This window comes from Catharus ustulatus, chromosome 26, assembly GCF_009819885.2.
Source record: "Catharus ustulatus isolate bCatUst1 chromosome 26, bCatUst1.pri.v2, whole genome shotgun sequence".
Classification (NCBI taxonomy): Eukaryota; Metazoa; Chordata; class Aves; order Passeriformes; family Turdidae; genus Catharus; species Catharus ustulatus.
The window spans coordinates 660,143-676,316 of NC_046246.1; positions in this window are offsets into that span (position 1 = coordinate 660,143).

Consider the following 16,174-nt stretch of genomic DNA (forward strand, 5'->3'; position numbering starts at 1 on the left):
GCACCGTGTGACAGTGACACCTGACAGAGATCCCGCCCCCAGCATGGAGTGGCTGCAGGAACAGGGGCTTTGAGCAGCACTGTTCCCTCCTGGGTGCAGATGGAGTGGGTTCTGTTTGAAGCAGTTGCTCTCCAGTGCTTTGTGCCCTGGGGAATGCCAGTAAATGACACTGGATCACAGATCAGTGATCACAGAGCAGGGGCTGAGGTGGGATCCTGACACAGAAATCCCAGCTGGGCTTTGTTTCACTCCAGGAATACACCAGGACAGGCAAAACCCTTCTCAGTAAACACAAAACCCTTCTCGGCTGGGGCTGGGCGTGTTCCGAGTCCCGCCTTGGGGTGGTTGCTGATGCTCTGAGGGGCTGAGTGTGGGGGGGCACGGGAGGCTCCCTGGGCTGTGCTGACAGAACCAGGGCATCCCTTGGTGGCATTGTCCGCCACGTGCTCAGGGTTTGTCCCTCCTCTTCCCCTCCAATTCAGATTCCAGCAACCTTGGACGGGTGCAGCCCCAGCTCTGCACGGTCCCCTCTCTGTCCCTATCCTGAATTAAAGACAGGAGGACAGCCAGGGCTGTGCTCCCCTCTCTGCTGGCTGGACCTTGTGAGTCCTGCCTGATGTAATTTAGATCCTCAAACTCTTATTTAATTTCGTTAGTAATTTGAGCATCTGTGACCTGGGTTAGCACATCAGGACCTGTCTGTGGTTGGATGCAGGAAATGGGTAAGGTTTGGATGCTGCTGAGACTCTCACAAGCACCACTTCATGATGCTCCCAGGTCCACAGGGCTCTCAAAGGTGAGAGCCTTGGTCTGCACAGCTCCTGCCTCACCTCAGAGAGAGATTCCTGATTTCTGCTTAATTTAGGGGGCAGCAGGAGGGACACGGAGCAGCACTTCCCCATCCAGTTCAGAATTAGAACCCCCTCAGAAATCCTTGTCTGCCTAAAGGCCGAATTATTCCCAGCAGGAACAAACTGGGCTTGGGGAACATGAATGATCTGAGCTTTGTAAAGGCTGAGTCCACCTGTACAAACCGGTGATTGCACAATTTCCTCGGGGGCGAGGCTTCCTTACAGGAAGTGACCCTGGCACAACTCTAGAGCCTGGGCAGTGACACACAGGCTCTGTGCCCTGCCAGGACCTGGCCCGGGCAGTGACACACCAGGCTCTGTGCCCTGCCAGGACCTGCCCCAGGCAGTGACACACAGGCTCTGTGCCCTGCCAGGACCTGCCCCAGGCAGTGACACACCAGGCTCTGTGCCCTGCCAGAGGCTCTGTGCCCTGCCAAGACCTGCCCTGGGCAGTGACACACAGGCTCTGTGCCCTGCCAGGACCTGCCCTGGGCAGTGACACACCAGGCTCTGTGCCCTGCCAGGACCTGCCCTGGGCAGTGACACACCAGGCTCTGTGCCCTGCCAGGACCTGCCCCGGGCAGTGACACACCAGGCTCTGTGCCCTGCCAGGACCTGCCCCCGGCAGTGACACACCAGGCTCTGTGCCCTGCCAGGACCTGGCCCGGGCAGTGACACACCAGGCTCTGTGCCCTGCCAGGACCTGGCCCGGGCAGTGACACACCAGGCTCTGTGCCCTGCCAGGACCTAGCTGTCCGCAGGGGCAGCACTGGGTGAGGTGGTGCCAGAGGAGCCGGAGCTGTGCCGGCCGGGCTGGGAGCAGGATCACAGCCCGGTGTTCCCTGCTGTTTGTTGTCACAGGAACAGTCCCGTCCTTCCTCCTGCCGGGGCACTCCTCAGTTCAAAGTCACTTCTGTTTTCCCGACTGAGTTTCCAGAGTCACTCCAGACCAAGCCCAAAGGGAAGCTCTAACAAAAGGCAGAGGACCCGGCCCTGCTGCTGTGACATTCCGGGGGCTCCGGGGACAATGGAAGCCCCAACACAGGGCCCTGAGCATGAGACTTGGACCAGAAGCTGGGCAGGGAATTATTACTTCTGCTTCTGTTCCATTATGCTTTATGCTAAAAGACTTAAATGATCAATGCTGTGTTAATAAATTTCATTTGGCTCATTTAATAGATGACTTAGTAGTGGAGTGAGTTTGGCTACGGCCAGTAATGAATTAATAACTATGCACGGAGCACATTCCCTCACAGAAATACTTAATCCTGGCATAATTCTTTATTCCAGGGGAAATACAGGGAGGCTCTGCAGGACTGTGCTGCCTCTCTGGGAGCACAGGTGGAACTCGGACTTGGAGACAAGACTGAAATGTTCCTTTGGGACAGGTTTAAAGGAGTTGCTTTCCCAGCTGGCCCGAGTGCTCCCATTGTTTCCTCATTAATGGCACCAATTTCCCGCTGCATGGAGAGCTGGGTCTGACAGGAGAACTGCAAATGAAGTTTGTCAGCTCTGCTCAGCTGCATCCAGGAGTTAATGCCCGCCTGGGCTGGCGTTTGCAGTGCAGCTTTTTCAGCTGCTGGCCCCAAACTTCTCCAAAGCCCCTGTGGACAATGCAGCAAATGGAGCATGGACTGGATGTTGCTTATGTGTCCCTCACAACTCCAGAGATTCCATGATTCACCCACTTGAAAACTTTTAGTTTTGCACAGACTGAAAATGTTTCTTTAGCACTTTAGCTGCACTTTCACAGTGCAGCCCCAGCCTGGTCCTGCTCACGCTGGCAGTGACTGATGGGGATAATTCCTCCTCCCTTGCCGTGGCACAGCCTCTCCTGCAGCTGCAAACAGCTGTGCTGCCTCCACAGAGCCATCTCCCCTCCAGCCTGGCTCTCACAGCCCAATTCTCCAAACCTTTCCATCATTTCTGTGGCTCCCCAGGCAGTGTGTGCTGCTGGAGGTTTGTGATGTGCATCAGACTGATGGAACACCTGGACCAGGCTGGGCTGGGGCTCACCTGGACTCTCTCTGGGAGCTGCAGGACCCCACAGGCGATCCCTCTGAAGGGGGAGACAACACGTGTTACTGTATGAGGTCCTGAGCGGTGAGAAAACACAGTAACATGACACTTTCTTACAAGAGCAAGAAAGAGCATTTATTGAAAGAAATAATGGATTTAAATAGCATACATTGTGGAAAACAATTTAAAGAAAGTTGACTGGGCCAGAGGAGTGGACACCCCTTTAGAAACGCACTCCGTGACTAAAGTCTCATACGCTGCAGGTGTTGTAATCTTTGTTTTGGGTTTCTGTCCTTGAGAGCCCTGAGAGCAAAGCTTGTCCATCCTGGGAAAAATCCTGGCCGGATTCTCCTAGGCCTCAGACAGTCGGCCACAACACGGCTGGGACACACAGGGGGAGGGGACAAAGAAAGAAGCTGGAGCTGCTGGGGCAGCAGATGCTGTGCAGGACGCTCAGGGGAAGTTCTGCACAAAGATCACAGAATCCTGGAATGGTTCAGGCTGGATAAACTCCCAGCACTCACCCCAGAGAGTCCCATCCCTGTTGGACACTCCCTGTTTTATCAAAAACATCCCTGTGCCTTGGGAGGAGTGTCAGGCTGTGCCACAGAGCCGTGCCGTGGTTTGGACTGGAAGGGACCTGAAATCCCGTCCAGTGCCACCCCAGGGACACTTCCCACTGTCCCAGGTGCTCCCAGCCCCAATGTCCAGCCTGGCCTTGGGCACTGCCAGGGATCCAGGGGCAGCCACAGCTGCTCTGGCAATTCCATGGCAGCCCCTGCCCACCCTGCCAGGGAACAATTCCTTCCCAAATCCCATCCAGCCCTGCCCAAAGAAGTGACAGGAATGTTCCACAAACTAAGATACCTCCTTTCCAAACACCAACCTTCCAAATTCCCCTCATTTTAACACAAAGGAAGAAAACTCTGAGCTTTCAGGCTCCCCTTCCCCCAAAGCACACCTTGTTTTTTGGCTGGGATTGAAGTGATTTTCGTTTTGTGGTGGCTGCTGAGCCAAAGAAGTGCCTTTCTCTCTGTGCTGCAGCTAATTTAGAACTGCTGCATAAATTGTCACTTAGCTTGGTGCCCAATATCTGACTGCAGCTCAGCTCTTATTAAAAGTTAGACAGGTGCTAAATGCAGCTTTAATGTTTGCACTTACAAGATGATCCTTCTCCCTCTTCTTCTGTGACCACTCCCTCTCCTGTCTGAGAGAGAGGAAAGGATTCCCAAAGAGCTGGATCAGAATTGCAGCAGGGGAATATCCACCTTTTGCCTTCCAGCTCCTGCCCAGCCTGGGGCCTGCTCCAGTGGGAACATCCCTCACCCCAAATCCCTCACCCCTCATCCCTCACCCCAAATCCCTCGCCCTAAATCCCTCATCCCACAGGCTGGAGCTGTTCCTATTGCTGTGGATATGGGAACAGAGCTGGGAAGGGTCTGGAGCCCCAGGAGAGGCTGAGGGAGCTGGAAAGGGGCTCAGCCTGGAGAAAAGGAGGCTCAGGGGGGCCCTTGTGGCTCTGCACAACTCCCTGCCAGGAGGGGACAGCCGGGGGGGTCGGGCTGTGCTCCAGGAACAGGGACAGGAGCAGAGGGAACGGCCTCAGGCTGGGCCAGGGGGAGGTTCAGGGTGGATTTTGGGAATAGTTCCTCATGGAAAGGGCTGTCCAGCCCTGGCACAGCTGTCCAGGGAGGTTTGGAGTCCCCCTTGGAGGGGTTTATCAGCCCTGTGGATGTGGCACTTGGGGACACGGTCAGGCCTTGGCAGTATGGGGGAACAGGTGGATTTGATGGTCCCATGTATTTTCCCATGATTCTGTAGAAAACCTCCCAAGGAAAGGTGCCAGCCCTTTGCAGGTACCTGGGAGGGGAAGGGCTGTGAGCTCCCTGTGCCCAAAGGAGGGATGGCTGTGAATTCCATGGGAATTCAGGTTTGTGGGTTTGTCCAGTTGGGTGAGGGAGCCCAGAGAGCCCTTGAGGTTACTGGGAAGGGATGTTCTGGGGTAAATTGCTGCAGTGAGAGGGCCTTGAGGGTCAAAACTTTCCTCATAGGTGTCCCCAAACCCTGCAGGGTGCAGCAGCACCTGCACCTCCTCAGAGAGGATTTATCCTTGTGCCCTTGTGTGCATAAACCCAAATCATCCTAACCTAGAACCAGAACCATCTCCAAAGCTCTGAATACCTTCCACCCCTCCCTCATCCTCTCTGTGCAGACTGCTCTAAAGAAAAGCCCTGAATTTTACACCAAATTCCGTTCACCAAACACACAAGAACTGCCCAGAGCAATCTCCAAGTGCCACATAAAGCAGTTGCTCTAGATAATCCCTATAAAGATTAATGCCTCAGAAAATGTTTGTTCCTGGAGCCCAGCCCAACACCACAAACCATCTGTCAGATCCAGGACAGCAGCCACAGGGACAGGGGGCTCCATGTGGCACAGGAAGGGATGGCTTTGGCATGGGGCTTGGAGCAAGGGCAGATCCTGCAGCTGCAGCCTCGTGAGGGACCAGCACAGGACAGGAATAATCCCATAAATAAATGCAAGGGGAAGAGTCTGGACCAGAGTTGTACTTGAAGGAGTTTCATGCTGCTCATTGTGTGTCCTGAGGCTTTTAAAGGAATGGGTTATTCCCAGAATTTAGGGGCTGGTGAAGGGGTTATTCCCATGGGCTCCTGCAGGAAAGACTTCATTTGCAGCAGGGGCTGTGGTTGGTTTTGCAAATCCCATGGGAAGGCTCTGGCTCCATCCCATTGCTCTCCAGAGAGCAACAATTCCATGCAACAATTCTCATCCAGAGATCTAACATTTTTTCCCAGAAAGAGAGGGGCTGGGGTGCTGGTGAGCCGTGCATGAGGAGCTGTGGGGTGGGGACATGAGGGGACACTCCTGGGGTGGGGCAGTGGAGGGGCTCAGGGCTCATGGAGACATGCAGCATCCAAGGGCTTCAGCAAAGCTCCAGGGCCGGCTCCAGGTGCAGCCAAAGGTCCCAAACCTCGGGGTCACTGACCCAGTAGCAACCACAGAGCAGCAGAGAAACAGGAAAGGTGACCCCAGAAGCAGAGAGCAGATCTGCCCGGAAAGGGCTGCAGAAATCCTAAATCCATTGCCCTGTGCACTGAGGGGCCACACATGAAGGTGGAGCCTCGTGGGCTTGGCAGAGTTTGGGGGTGGCCACTGGGATGTGTCACATGCACTTTACTCTGCAAGGACCTGGGGTTTCAAATTCCCACAAATGGGATTGCAAACATAGGGTTATTTGGGATTTACAGCCCCTCAAATACAAGGACAGCCCAACCCCTTCTTCTGCAACTCAGCATTAGGAATCTTTTCCCAGCTGCTTTAGTGAGTGATAGGAAGTTTTCTCCGTGAAAAATGCTGAAACAAAGGTTCAGATGGGAACTTTGGGGTTTTGAGGAGAAAAACCTGACAGCAAAAATGCAATGTCCCAATATTACATCCTTTTTCTAAAGAATTGTAACTTAATTGATAAAAAGAGTTAAAACTGAAGCACTTCTAAAAGCAGCTGGGAGGTGATTTTTACTTTGCTTTGTGGGAAGGTAAAATTAGGGTTTTTGGTGTTTTTTTCCTTTTTGCGCATAGACAGTTTTCAAATTGTGAAGTTTCCTGAAGAAGCAGAGCCTGCTCTGGCATGGCTGGGGGATCACTAGCAATGGGAGCAGCGACACTGGGATACTCTGGACGGCAGGAAGGAGCCTGATAAATCTCCCATCATTTCCTTCTGCTCCCAACTCCCCAGCTCTGCTGAAGGCTCCAGCCTTGAGCTTTCCCTTGGAAATGGAACAACTCCAAGCTTCAGGAGTTTCTGGAGTAGAAAGTTGGAAATTTTGTGGAATCCTGGAATGGTTTGGGTTGGAGGGACCTTAAATCTCATCCCATTCCACCCTTGCCATGGCAGGGACACCTCCCACTGTCCCAGGTGCTCCCAGCCCCAATGTCCAGCCTGGCCTTGGGCACTGCCAGGGATCCAGGGGCAGCCACAGCTGCTCTGTTCTTAGCTCATGACTGAGCTGAGTTTTGTTAAATCAGCTGAGAAACCCAAACCCAGCCCCAGCATGGAGCATCCCTGCAGCAGCAGATTGGGCTTTGCTGGGAAGGGAAGCAGAGCTGGAATTGCTGCCACTGACAAGCGCAGCCACAATCTCACTGCTCAGCCCCATTCTTGGGACACTCCAAGATATTGACAAAACTGTTGAGATTTTATTTTTAGTCCTCCTTTCAGATGCTTGTTGAGAGTAATTCTGGAAAAGCAGGTGTGGAAAGGGAAGGTATTGTGAGCCTGAACACTTTTTTTCCATTTAGAGTTGCTGAAAGTGCTTGAAAGTTTCTGCAAATGGAAAAGAAGACCCATTTATTTTTCAACCACGGTGTTGGCATGAGAAACCCAGTAGGAAGTGGCTCTCAAACAAAAAGAAGTTGTTTCACCAGCTCCTCAAAAGGGCACTTACAGCTCGACCTGGGGGGCTGAGGGTGCAGGTGAATTGAAACTCAGGAAGATCTGAACTGCCACGAGCTCTACACCAGCTCAAGACATGAAATTGGGCTGGAATGGGCTAGAAGGGACCTGAAATCCCATCCAGTGCCACCCCTAGGGACACCTCCCACTGTCCCAGGTGCTCCCAGCCCCAATGTCCAGCCTGGCCTTGGGCACTGCCAGGGATCCAGGGGCAGCCACAGCTGCTCTGGCAATTCCATGGCAGCCCCTGCCCACCCTGCCAGGGAACAATTCCTTGCCAAGATCCCATCCAGCCCTGCCCTGTGGCAGTGGGAAGCCACTGCCTGTGAGGAAGGAGGAAGGATCTGGACTTGCTGTGCCCACACCTTCCCTGGCAGACCCAGCTGCTCTGCCAGCAGGAGCTCACTCCCCTCATTCCCAGGGTCTCATGCTCTCCTCATGTGCTTTTGGCCTGGACAGAGTTTCCAGAGCTGCTCTGGAAACAGGAATGTGAATAAAAGCACCAGAAAATTTGAAATCCTTGATCAGAGTAGTGGGCAGAGAGCCCTGAGCAGAGCCCCTGGGGCAGCTCCTCACACCCCTGGTGTTTATTAGAGCCTGGCTTTGTAAGGCTGCAGGAGCTGGGTGCTCATGGGTTGTGTTTTTTTTGGGTAGCTCCGTGCCTCAGAACGGTGTTCAGTGAATTCCTAAAGCAGGCTGTGCAATGCTGGGCACCCTCATGCCCTCCTCGTCTCTCCGTTGGTTTCCTCACAAGAAGCCTCCTCCCCCAGGTTTCACAGCAATTTCAGTTTTATCGCAGTGTGCCCCTAATCCTGCGGGGCTGTGAGCACCTGCTCGGGGCTTGAGGAGAGAGGGAGGGGACAGGGGAACTCTGCCAGGGCTGTGTGGTTGCTGTGGGGAGTTGCAATGGAATGAATTGGTATTTACCAAACTGGAGCAGCCTCCCTTGTGGGAGCAGTACCAGGATCTTTTAGGAGAATTATCAGTCCCCAGGTGCTAGTACCAGTGAGCCCATACAACCCCTGGATCCAAGAGTGAGGCTGAGAAGTGGGTGTGGAATGTGGGAGGGGGATCAAGACCACCAAAGACTCCTGAGGTTCTCCAGCCCGTTTCCAGAAAGGTCCAGAACACTGATAATTAATTGGCATAGAAAGTGATAAACTTCTCTCCAGGGAGAGGAAAGCTAACCTATGAAAAGGTCAGGGACAAACTGACACCAATTTCCACACCGAGTGTGTGAGCTTTTGCAGACCCTCTGAAGTTTTTTGCTCCTTTAGACCACATCTGAATCTTCAGTGCTCCCTTCCCCTTAAGGGAACATCTCATTAGCCATCAATATTCTCCTTCCAGCAGCACAAAGGAAGCCACTTTTCCCACTTTGGAACGTTTTGTTGATCACTTAACACCTGAGGCTGGCACAAAGCACAAGCCCAGGAGATTGAGGCAGGGATGGAGCATCATCCATGTAGGGAGGGCCCCTCTGGGAAGCAGGATGTGTTTGCACAGGCACAGCTGTTTCTCTGTGTTCTGTCCAAGTGTTTTGTGCTCCTGAAAGGCTCTTAGCTGGGACAGTTAACGAGACAGATTAATTCATGTGGCTCCTTGCAGCAGGGCTGGGCTGTCACTGCCAGAAGAGGGCTTTGATTGTGTTATTCCCCATTGTCAACACGGGCACTTTATAATAGATTTATGGCTAATAAAATCTTTTAGTAGGAGAGGGTCCTTGAGTTTCAATTCTGAACCTTTGACCCTTGCTAAAATCACCAGCAGATGCAACATTAATAAAACCAATACCACGTGGGTGCTAAAGAAGCATCTGGCTGGGTCCTGGAGAAAGGCAGTGAAACACAGCACAGGGATCTTTACAGGCTGCTTTGGCCTGATGGAATCGTTCTTTCCGTGGTGAAATGACTCTTTTCAGATATGACAGAGCATGCCTCACATCCATGGAGCCGTTCCCAGAAAATTCAGGAGTTTGGGGTTGATGCTGCTCGATAGAACATTTTCATCTGAAAACCTGGGGTGAATTCACAAACAGGGAGTGCTGAGGAGAGACCTGAGTCACGGCTAGGAAAGCAAACAGATGCAAAATAAAGGAGAGACAGTTTTGGGGAAAGCTGCCTTGATAAAGGATCTGTTTGCAGCCTGAACTGCAGGATGGGCTGCCAGCATGCACCAGGGATCTGTCAAACTCTCTCTTAAACTCAGCCCAGACACCTCAAACCAGAGACTCTGAGTACAATTTAATCTCATTTGGGGCTCTCTGCTGATCTGCCCTCACGTCCTGCACTGTCACTGAGCTGAGGCAGCAGGGACAGAGGGACAGAGCTCCTGCATTGACCGGGTTGGAACTGCAGCCCCTCCCCTGCATCCTGAGCATCCCATGAGTGCAGGGATGGATGGGAAGCAGCAGGCACAGCCCTGACTCTGGACAGGAGCAACAGAGCTGGGAAAGGGGCTCAGCCTGGAGAAAAGGAGGCTCAGGGGGGCCCTTGTGGCTCTGCACAACTCCCTGCCAGGAGGGGACAGCCGTGGGGGGTCGGGCTGTGCTCCAGGAACAGGGACAGGAGCAGAGGGAACGGCCTCAGGCTGGGCAGGGCAGGCTCAGGGTGGATTTTGGGAACAGTTCCTCATGGAAAGGGCTGTCCAGCCAGGGCAGTGGTGGAGTCCCCATCCCTGGGGGATTTAACAGCCCTGTGGATGTGGCATTTGGGGACATGGTCAGTGCTGGCCTCGGCAGTGCTGGGTTAAAACTTGGACTCTGATCTCAGAGGGCTTTTCCAGCCTGACCAATTCTATGACCCCATAAATCACGGGTTATGTGATCTCTGCTCTTGCCCTGGTCTGGGGCACTGGGGGTTGATGTTTTCCAGCAGCACAGACAGAACAGAGCTGTCCCAGCACTGCCAGGGCACCAAACCCTCCAAAAACACAGCTCAGCCATGGTGTCTGTCTAGGCAGGGAAGGGAATGGGGCAGGGGCTGGGGAGTGACGGGTGCACGTGAGGCAGTTTGAGATGAGAGGCACCCATATGAACCCAGTGGCCTGCAAGTGAGTTCTGCAGCTAATTAAATCCTTTCTCCTGATTATTTATAGCCTTCTATTTACTGGCTCATTGGTTTTAGAGGCTATGTTAGTTTTCCTTTTTACACGTCCATGTGAATGGCAGATTATCACTTATTACACAGAGAACAAGTGAGTCGCTGTCAGGATGATCAATGACAGAGGGGCTGTGAGCAAAGGCCCCCTGTCCCTGCCAGGGCACCCGCAGAGACAGGGAGGGGTGCTGAGCCTCCCTCATCTGGTGCAGAGGACGTGTCACCCCTGCCAGTGGCATTTTGGGGAGCTCAGCGTTGGATCTGTGCAGATCCTGCAGCTGGGTCAGGGTTGGAGAGGAGACAACTGAGGAGCTGCACCCAAAAGTGGCTGTGTAAACAATCAGGATGGAGAGGAGAAAAGGGTGTTTGCTGCCCATGAGGAGAGAAGTGTGGGATGTTAATTGCAATTAGCAGCCTTGCAAGGCAGCTCTTCACAGGGAGCAGGGACCAGGAGCTCAGAGGGTTTGTGTGGTTTCAGAGCATACGGCCCTGAGGAGATCTGAGCATGAAATCACTCTGGGTTAAGGAACCCTTTGGGTCCCTGTGGGGTGTTCAGGGACGTCAGGAGGAGCTGCCTGGATTCTCCTCCTGCTCCTGGCAGCTGCAGTCAGGCACTGTGAGGCAGAGAAGAGCTTGAGCCAGGGGAGCTGCTCCGAAGTGCCCTGCACTGAGTGACAGCTGAAAATCAAAGCTGGCTGGCAGCAGAGTTAACCCAGCCCCGAGGCAGCTCCTGGAGCAGCAGCTCCTGCACTGCCCCTGCTGAGGCTGCTCCTCACCCTGAGGGCAACCACGAACCCTGGGCACCACCCAAACCCCTCCAGGGACTGCTCAGCCTGCAAACACATCGCTCCCGCAGGAGGCACAGGGTTGGCTTTGTGCCTCCCCGAGCGTGGGTTTGAAGGATTCAGATCCATTTTCCAGAGTGAATGACCCTTTCATGGTGTATTTATGAGGCCCTTCAGCATCAGTAAGTCAACATCAACACCTCCAGTTGTGACTCCGGAGCTGGGTCTGTGCCAGGCTGTGCCTGGGGCTGTTGTGGGGTCCCCAAGGAGCCCACAGGAGCCTGGCAGTGATGGGAAGCTGAGGCTCAGAGACCATGTCCGTCATTCCAGCACTGAGGCACAAACACCAGGCAGGAGCAGCTCCGGGCTGAGCCAGCACTGGGTAATTCTGAGTGTCTGCTGCCACTGCCAAGGCAGAGAACAGGGATGTGGTGGGAATTGCACTCTGAAATCAGGAGGGGTTGTGGGAAGATCACAGAATCATGAAGGTTGGAAAAGAGCCCTAAGGTCACCAAGTCCAACCTTTGAGTCTCACCACGGAGTGCCACATGAGCTTGGGTTTGGGCACTTCTAGGGATGGGGGCTCCCCCACTGCCAGTCTGTGCCAGGACTCAGCCACTCTCCCAGTGAAGGAATCTTTCCTGATACCCAGCCTGAGTTCCCCTGGTTGATGCTGGGTTGCTGCTCAGGCTGAACCCCTGGCCAGGTTTGAGGCCACCCCAGTGTCCGTCCCCAAGTTTTTGGCCAGACTTGGTGCTCCAGCTCTGAAGTGGCACCAGGGCTCTGGCTGTACTTTCTGGGGGTACCTGAGGTACCAAAGCTGCCAAACCAAACCGGCCCAAGACCCTTCAAAGTTAGATACAGATAAAAACCCTGTGATTCTGTGTGGTTGCAAACAGACATTTTTATTGCTATTCCAGAAAATTCTCCCCAGTGTTGAATCACCCACGACTGTGTCAGCTTGTACATGACCTTTGAATTTACTGTATTTGCTAGAAAAGAAAACAGGTTCCTTCCTTCTCTCCTCCAACTGTTTTGTGCTTAAAGGAAATAGACTTTTGTTTCAATAATCATAAACACAGAAGGTTCCCCAGAGGGCTGTTTGAGACTCTGAGCTAGTTAAAAAGAACATTTGCATGAATTAAAGAGCAACAACGAGTCACCACTGATCTGAGCTGCTTTTGACTCGTGTCTGGAGGCGGGGAGAAGTGAGACAGGCCTGGAGGAGGAAGGAGAGATGAGAGCTGGGCTGTTTGTTCTGCTCTCAGAGCGGGTCCCCAGCAGCAGCTGGGCACCATCCCTGTCCCTCGCAGCTTGCTGTGCTGTGCCGGGACAGCCAGGCCCTGGCAGCTCACACACCTTGTCTGCCACAGGGAGGGAGGGGACTTCACTCGGAGCTGCTGCAGCACACGGGGTGGAGGAGTTGGGTTGGAGCTGCAGGGGCCGGGCTGGGCCAGCTTTTCCAGGGGTTTTTCCTTGGTCCTCCCACTGCAGAGCCTGCAGGAGCCCTGCATGAAACCCCCAGACTGCCGAGGTGTGGCTGAAGTGCACGGCAGGAATAAAACCCCAGAGTGGGCAAGCCCACAGCTGAGATCCCTGGCAGGGCACACAAACACACTCTGCTCCTGCCCGGGTCTGACTGGGGCTTCTTTTGTTCACAGCAGTTACAGATGTTATTATTTGCAATTAATAATGGCTGGAGCTAGGCCAGGGCAGGCTCAGGCTGGAGATCAGGGAAAGGTTCTTCCCTCCCCCAGAGGGTGCTGGCACTGCCCAGGCTCCCCAGGGAATGGGCACGGCCCCGAGGCTGCCAGAGCTGCAGGGATGGACAGGGGGGATTGCTGGGGGGGCTGGGCAGGGACAGGAGATGGAATCCATGACCCCTGTGGGAAGATGAGGATAAATCCCTCCAGGGACTGGCTGAAGCCCCCAGTGCTCTGTTTATAAAGCTGACACACAAAGTGGGTGTGGAACCACGTCCCCTGAAGCTCCTGCTGGGGCTGCACCTCCTGGTGTTTCACTGCAGCTCCAGAGCCAGGCCACTGGTACAATCCTCGTGTGTGGGAAGTCAACATTCCCTGCAACAGCCCAAGGAGCCCCTTGGACAGAGATTCAGATGTAAAGCCTGTTTTTATTCAAACAAAGCTCTTGCTGAGTGCAGCCCCAGCACGGTGAGACACAAACATAACAGGGAGATTTGCAGAGTTTGGGAGAACAGATGCAGAGTTTGGGAGCTCCAGCAGATCAGATCCCAAACACCCAGCTGCTGTGTGGCTCTGGTGAGCCTGGGTTTAAAGCCTGGTGTCGGAATGAAACTTGTTAAAAACTGTGTTCGAGCCTGTGAAGCCAGGCTGGGTTTGATCGATGATTCAAAGCCCGAAGTCTGTTAATCTGCACCAAAAACAAGTCAGGTGAAGGGCAGGGCTTGGGCAGAGCAGGGAAAGCCCAGCAGCAGGACAGGGGTGGTGCTGGACAAGGATAAATCTGGAATTGGGTGTGAGGACACACAGAAGTGTCTGGTACCAGCGAGGCCTCACTCACTGGCTGGGGCAGGATGGAGAAAATCTGCACCATCCTCAGAGGCTGAAGGGCCAGGCTGGGTTTAGTCCCACCAGGGTTTTGCAGAAGGGGAGGAACGTCTTTACTTGAGATGGGGGAGTTTATAATTCCCTAACAGGGGGTGGGATCCTCCTCAGCATGGACTGATCAGCCCACGCTCCAATAAACAGCTCCAGGGGCAGGAATCACAGCTTGGGATGAGCTGAGCTGTCTGTGACCCACTGACCTGCCCCACATCCCATGCTCCAGACCATGTTTTTCTGGGATGGAGGAGGTGGCTGGGCTCAGGATCCCAGCCCAGCAGAGCTCTTCCCTGGCAGCTCTGCCCTCCTGCCCCCTGGCAGCGCTCCCTGGGCACAGCTGGAGGCAGAACTGCATTCCAAGCCCACAGTGAAAACGCTGCAGAAGGAACTGAGCTCTGCTGCTGCTGCCCTTCACAAGTAAATATTTATTTTGCCAGGCAGGCTGCACTGCCTTTATCTGGGAGAACAGCAGTGTTTTCCCAGGGACAGGCAGAGCAGGCCGAGGTTGCACAGGCTGGAGCAGGGATTTGGGAGCTGTAAGTTCCAAGGAGTGGCTCCAGCAGCTCCTTGCTGGCATTCCCAGCACGGATCAATGCCCAGCACCTGCCTCCAGCAGCACTCCAGCCTGTCACCTCTTGTACGAGGAGTGAGAGGGGCAAAACTTCCCCAGGTGGGAGCTGTGGGACTGGTGAGCAGAGCTGGGTCACAGGGACACCCCTTTGGTCACTGCTGTGGGACTGGTGAGCAGAGCTGGGTCACAGGGACACCCCTTTGGTCACTGCTGTGGGACTGGTGAGCAGAGCTGGGTCACAGGGACACCCCTTTGGTCACTGCTGTGGGACTGGTGAGCAGAGCTGGGTCACAGGGACACCCCTTTGGTCACTGCTGTGGCACTGGTGAGCAGAGCTGTGTCACAGGGACACCTCTTTGGTCACTGCTGGCTCCAGCAGGAGCTGAGCAGGGCTCCTCCTCTGCTGGAACATCACCAGGGTGGAACAGCATTGGCCATGGTTCTGAAGCTGCGTCAAATCCTCCATCCCCTCCGTCCCTGCATCACTGGCACCATCTGCCACCCACCCCGAGCCACAGCAGTGGCATTTCCTGCTTTCCACCAAACAGGGACCTCCTCTCATGTGTTTTATACCAAAAGGGGTCTCCTCTCAGGTGTTTTACACCAAAGAGGGGTCTCCTCTCAGGCCGCTCTCCCTCAGCCAGGCAGGAGGCAGAGCCCTTCAAGGTGCAGTGGTTTTGCAGGATTTTAAACCCTTCCCTCCAAGCCACTCTCCAGAGCTGCTTTCAGTGGCCGGGATGAGGCAGTTCCAGCCTGATCCCAGCCACAGGGAGCCTGGAGCTGGGCTTTGTTCCTGCCACACGCCAGTTCCCCTGGGAATTTGCTCACAGCCATGGGAAGCTTGGCACAAAGGAAAAGGACTTCCAGAGTTTGCTGGGGAGGAGAACAGTCACTGCTTAACTGAGACAGTTCTGGCTCAGCCAGAATCCACACAAACGGGGCTGGGATGCTCTGTCCCACTTTCCCTGCAGGATTGTTTCCCTGCCAGGCACACGCAGCTGGGGCTGGGGGGCACAGGGAAGGCAGAGGGTGCCAAGGCAGGGAGGATCCAGCCCCTTCCAAGCTTGGAGCTCGAGCAGGTCCCTGTGGCTCGTGTAAAGAGAACAGCTGTGCCCAGGGTGCAGGTGCAGCACCTGAACCGTGGGAGGCTGCTGGCTGCAGCCAGGCAGGGGACAAGGGACACTGGTATGGAGGGCATGGAGGTGACATCACAGAGCCGTGGAATGGCTGGGTTGGGAGGGACCTCAAAGCCCATTCTTCACGGAATCACTGAGGTGGGAAAAGCCCTGCAGGATCATCAAATCCAGGCTGTGCCCGATGCCCACCTTGTCCCCAGCCCAGAGCACTCCATGACACATCCAGGCCTTCCTTGGACACCTCCAGGGATGGGCATTCCAAACCTCCCTGGGCAGTTCTAAGGCCTTTAACCCTTTCTGGGAAGAAATTCTTCCTGAGAATTAGAACAGAATTCTTTCTTTTAATGCAGTCTCAGATCCCACCAAGTTCTGGTGCAGGTGTGACCCAGGGTATGGGGACAGCTGGGCAGGGGCTGAAGGCCAGTCAGGAACAGAGTTGGTCTCTGAGCAGCAGGATCCACACGTGGATCCTGGGCTGGAATCTTTGGCAGATGAGCACCAGGTTGGGATGGGGAGGCACAAATGCCACATGTGGGAAGGGGTCATGATAGCACAAAGGAAGGGTTTGTCTTTCAGGGAAACATGGAAATACCTGGGATTACAAATTCTCTACCTGGAAGAAAATAACCATGCTGAGAGTTCTTCTATTCCCAAACTC